We start from the raw sequence: 5,829 nt of genomic DNA on the forward strand, positions 1-5,829 counted from the left end.
CTGGCCTCCTCCAGCACCAGATATGCATGTGGTACACAGATATATATTCAAGCAATAAACCCATATACATAAAATAATAATGTTTAAAAACTGAAAGAGGGTTTTAAATATGGCTCTGCAGTTGGGAGCACTGGTTGCTCTTCCAGAGGACCTAGGTTTAATTCCTAGCCCCCACACGGCAGCTCGCTTCCATTGCAACTCAGTCTCGGGGGATCCAACATCCGCTTCTGGCCTCCTCGGGCACCAGGCATGCATGTAGGCCAAACACCCACACACATTAAATAAAAACAAAATTTTAGAAAATTAAAAGAGGCCAGGCAATGGTGTTGCACGCCTTTAATCCCAGCACTCTGGAGGCAGAAACAGGCAGATCTCTGTGAGTCTGAGGCCAGCCTGGTCTACAAAGCAAGTTCCAGAGCAGCTAGGACTGTCACATAGAGAACAACAACAACAGCAAGTGACTGTTCCCCTGGGATCATACCGGAGGGGACTTGCGGGGTACAACTGTGGACTTGTCCATGGACACCACGCAGCTGTTTGCTCATATGGGCCCAGAAGTGAGTGCCGCTTTGTGCTCAGTGGTGGCCCATGAGGTGCTGGCCCCATACATATTCATCTTGAAGAGAAAGACAGGCAGTTAGACCAAGATCATCAAGATGATGCCAGGATTTCAGAAAAGTTCAGTTTGTATCAAGAACCCTACAAGAGTAGAATAAATAATCTATGGTCACATAGATAATTTATTATATTATATTATATTATATTAATAAAGGAGGATCTGAGGCCGGGCGCTGGTGGCACACACCTTTAATCCCAGCACTCGGGAGGCAGAGGCTGGCGGATCTCTGTGAGTTCGAGGCCAGCCTGGTCTACAAGAGCTAGTTCCGGGACAGGCACCAAAGCTACAGAGAAACCCTGTCTCGAAAAAACCAAAATAATAATAATAATAATAATAAATAAAGGAGGATCTGCCAAACTTCAGATAATAACAGAGGTTTTCCTACAATGAGAAAAGATGGCCTACATCATAATATCATTGACAACTGTAAGCTCGTTACAGATGAATGTCGAAGACAGTCACTGTAGTTAAAGGAGTGTTACAACTATTGAAGTTGATCCTGTTCTCTGTGGAAGAGAAGCTCCCTTACATGGTAGAGTGGTATACTAAATTGCATGGTTTGCTTGTTGAACAAGGGATACCAAAAGCCACACTTAAAAGAGATTGTGGGGGGCTGGAGAGATGGCTCAGTGGTTAAAAGCATTGCCTGCTCTTCCAAAGGCCCTGAGTTCAATTCCCGGCAACCACATGGTGGTTCACAACCATCTGGAATGAGGTCTGGTGCCCTCTTCTGGTCTGCAGACATACGTACAGACAGAATATTGTATACATAATAAATAAATAAATAAATAAATATAAAAAAGAGAGAGATTGTGGCAGACTCTGATGTTTTGTTCATGGAAGGGTATGAGAATTTCTTTGGTAAACTTCAACAGCACAGTATCCCTATGTTCATATTTTTGGCTGGTATAGGTGACATGCCTGAAGGAGTTATCCATCCCGCTGGAGTTTGTCACTTAAATATTAAAGTAATATCCAATGGCATGGGTTTTGATGACAATGGAGAGCTGAAAGTACTCAAAGGAGAATGAAGTCATGTATTCGGCAAGCATGATGGTGCCTTGAAGAACACAGACTTTCAGCCAACTGGAAGGCAACAGCAACATCATTCTGTAGGGAGACTCCCAAGGAGACCTAAGGATGGCAGATGGCATAGCCAACGTTGAAAGCACGCTGAAAGTTGAGTATCTGAATGACAGAGTAGAGAAGCTTTTAGAAAAATAATGAACTATTATGATAATTGTTTTAGTGAAAAAAAAATAAAGACTCATTGCAGGTTGTCAACTCTATTTACAAATGACATTATAAACCGACTGTTTGCCAGGGACTTCTCCCACAGGTGCTGCTCCAACAAGCACTGTCATTTTGAGAAAAGACCCTCATTTTTTAAATTTATGATACATTCTTTTTTCCTGTTCTTTTCTTTTTCTTTTTTTCTCTTGTTCTCTCTTTTGTGGTTTGGGTTTTGAGAGTGTTTCTTTGTCTAACCTTGACTGTCCTGGAACTAGCTCCGTAGATCAGGCTAGCCTCGAACTCTCTGAGACCCACATGCCTCTGTTTCCTGAGAACTAGGATTAAAGGTGTGCACCACCTTCGCCCGGCTATAATACAATCTTGTTCTTGTGTTTTTTTTTCCTTTTCCTGGCGGAAGTATCTTCAGATGTGTTGAAGCTATAAACCGAGCCCCTTCTTCCCACCTCCATCTCACTAGATTGTTTTTAAGGCAATCTAAAACTACCTTAAGGCCAAAATTAGAAAAAAATTAAAAGAAAGTAGAACCTGGGTGCAAGTCTCAATTCTCGTATGATAATCGAGGACCATCCTCCAGGTTGTGAGACTGCAGCAGCACGGGGGTTTTCTAGACTCTCTTGATTGTTCAGTTTGTTCTGTTAAACAGCTATGCTGAGATACAGTTCACAAGCCTTCTGATTGCCCCCGTTCTGCCTGTAACTCACCATCCAACAGTCAACATTAAAGCATTTTCATCACCCCTGAAGGAGACTTGCCTTTAACCATCATCCCTATTCTTCCCCACTGTTGGGCACTAACCTAACAAACCAATGTTCTACCTGTTACTATTCAGGACTTTTGCTAGAAATGGAATCATATAGTAAGGTGTGTGTGTGTGTTTATTTATTTATTTAGTTTTTAGTGTTCCTCTGTATTACAGCATGTTCAAATCAGTTACTCATTCTTTTTTTATAGCTGAAAAGTATTCCAGTTACATGTATATAACCCATTTGTCTATCCATTTGATGGTTGTTCAATATTTGAGTTGATTTTATCGTTTGCCTGCTGTCAATTATGCTGCTATGTGCATTCATGTATATATTTTTGGGTGAATGTGTGTTCATTTCTCTTGGGGTGAAGTTGCTGGGTCAGATAGTGCTGTCTAAGGTATTGCAACGTTTCCACAATCATCTGTCTGCTCCTCCTCTGTGTGTGTGTGTGTGTGTGTGTGTGTGTGTGTGTGTGTGTATCCCGAGGACTGAGATGTGCCTTGTGTTGTTAGTTTTTGAGTCACCTCTATTTTGATTCCTGTAGTGCAATTTACATTGCATCAGCAGTGTTAAAAGTTCCTTTTCCCCACATCGTCTCCAGACTTTGCTTACATTTAAATTTTCGAGACTTGATTTTTATTTTATGTATATGTGTATTTTGCTTACATGTGTGTCCGTGTGCTATGTGAGCATAGTGTGTTGTCAGAAGAGGGTGTTGGATCCCCTTCTATGCTTGTGAGCCACCATGCAGTTGCTGGGAACTAAACCTAGGCCCTCTGGAAGAGCAACCAGTGCTCTAACCCCTAAGTCATCTCTCTAGCCACTCATTGATTATTTTTAAATTAATTTTATTGGTAAGTATGATAGTGCATGCTTTTAATCCACAATTCAGGAGGTGGAGGCAGGCAGATTTTTGTGAGCTCAAGGCCAGCCTGGTCTCCACAGCAAGTTCCAGGCCAGCCAGATTACATAGTGAGGACTTGTTTCAAAATATTATTTTTTTTTAAATTACTCGTGTGTGTGTGTGTGTGTGTCAGTATGGAGTTATATGCATATGAGTGTGGGTTGCCATGGAGACCAGAAGTAGGTATTAGGTAATCTGGAGCTAGAGTTACAGGCGGTTGTGAGCTGCCTGATGTCAGTGTCGGGAACCAAATTCTGGCCCTCTCCACATGCGGTATATGTTCTTTAGTACTAAGTCTTTGTTCTGATTCTATTAATGGTCATAATTCTGACAAATCAAGTAAAATCTCTCAGTGTCAAACACTTTTTCATATATTCATTGGCCACTTCTAACAATTGTTCGATTCTGTTGTCTACTTATTGATAGCATTCTTTATTCTTTTGGCACTTAATGTCTTGAGTTCTTTCTATACTTTAGATCAGTGGTTCTCAACTTTCCTAAAGCTATGATCCTTTAATACAGTCCCTCACGTTGCGGTAATCCCACAACCATAAAATTATTTTGTTGCTACTATAATTTTGCTGCTGTTAGAAATCATAATGTAAATATCTGATATGCAGGACATCTGATATGTGACCCCTGAGGAGGTCGTGACCCAAAGGTTGAGAACCACTGCTTTAGATAGTAATACCTTATCAGATAGCTAGCAAGGAGATTCACCCATTCTGCAAGCTGTCTGTTTTCTTCATTGTGAAGCCTCTATTTCTTGTAAACCTCGTTGGTCAGTTCTTGGATTTTCTGAGTTGCTTAGGTCCTTAGCAGAAAGCTCTTGCCCATGTCTTTATCCTGATGTGTTCTCCTGCTTTCTTCTAACAGTTTTAGAATTTCAGGTCTTATATTAAGACATTTGATCCAGGTTGAGTTTTGTGCAGATAAGAGCCAAGGACCTTGTTTTATTCTTCTGCATGTGGAAGCTACTCTTTCGCACTGCCATACGCAAAAGAGTCCCTCTTTTCTCCCATGTATGTTTTTGACACTGTTTTCAGATTAGGTGGCCATAGCTGTGAGTTTGTTTCTGGTCACTTTATTCTAATCAGCCTACTTACCTGTTTGCCTTTACCGTGCTATGGTGCTAGCTCTAGCATTACACTCCACATGAATTTTAAGGTTACCTTTTCTATTTCTGTGAAAAATCTCCCGTCCTTCATCAAATTTGGGACTGACTCTGTAGCCCAGACTGACTTTGAACTCTCAGTCTTGCTGGTGTTGGGATTACAGATGAGAGCTGTATAACCTCATCTTCATCTTTCTCAGCTCCTTGACTTGCATTGTGCAGTTGATGTGCCCAGCTCACTTGGTCTCCCCTCTGCCATCTCAGCTCTCCCTGTGAGTCCTTCAGTGAGGTGTTTAAGGTTCCAGCACTGTACTTTCAGCTCCAGAATTCCCATTGGCTCTTTTCAAAGCTGGAGAGATGGCTCAACAGTTAAGAACACACGCTGCTCCTCTAGAGGATCCTAGCTGGATTCCCATCAACCACAGATGTCTGTAACCCTAGCTCCAGGTCAGAGCCTCTGTGGGCACCTGCTCTCATGTGCACATGCATATAATAAAAATAAATCTCAAAAAAAAAACCCTAAAACATCGTTCTTTATTGAAGGTCTCTGTGAGATGCCATGTTCCCACCTTAGTTTTATGAACATATGTAACAGTTCTGTTAGTCCTGGCATTCCACCACCTCATAGGCAGCTTCTGCTGCCTTCAATTTCAAGATGGTTGGCTATACATTCTGTTCCTTCTCAGACCTCTCAATGATGTTTAAATTTGACATTAGTAACAACTAATTGATCTTAGAACAACTCTGGGGCTTGTTACAGGTGTGCTTATGGGTAGATAGATCAGGGTTTTGGTAAAGATGGTTCTCCTGTGTTTGACTTTCTCAAGCTTCTGGTATCTTTGGGTAGGACCGGCACCCCTCCCTGTGAGCTCTCATTATCTACTGCACATCTGCTCCACCATCTCTGCAGTGTGTGCCCAAAATCCCTCCCAGAGTTTCTTCCTGCTCCCTTCCAGATACCATGTTCCGGCAGGGTTTAACTGGCTGAGCAGGGCACAAGGACAACAAGGATGTCTCTTAGAGCATAAGGATCCTGGATTCCCCTGCGGCTGTGCTGGACCCCTCCCTCATAGCTTCTGTGGGATGCAGGCTCTGTATGAATATCCCTAAAACTTTGTGTTGAAAGCAGAATAATCATGGCTCACAATAATTCCCTTTTCTGTCTGGCTCAAGAACACAGGAAGAACAGAGA

At 42.0% G+C, this 5,829-nt stretch overlaps 1 pseudogene; it reads left to right on the plus strand.

The window, feature by feature from the left end:
- Nucleotides 1-554: 554 nt before the first annotated feature.
- On the plus strand, nucleotides 555-1,843 carry LOC121458008 (annotated as a pseudogene).
- Nucleotides 1,844-5,829: the final 3,986 nt, after the last annotated feature.

Source organism: Microtus oregoni, unplaced genomic scaffold (assembly GCF_018167655.1).
Source record: "Microtus oregoni isolate MIOR12 unplaced genomic scaffold, Mior012 000016F_ref0000370, whole genome shotgun sequence".
Lineage (NCBI taxonomy): Eukaryota > Metazoa > Chordata > Mammalia > Rodentia > Cricetidae > Microtus > Microtus oregoni.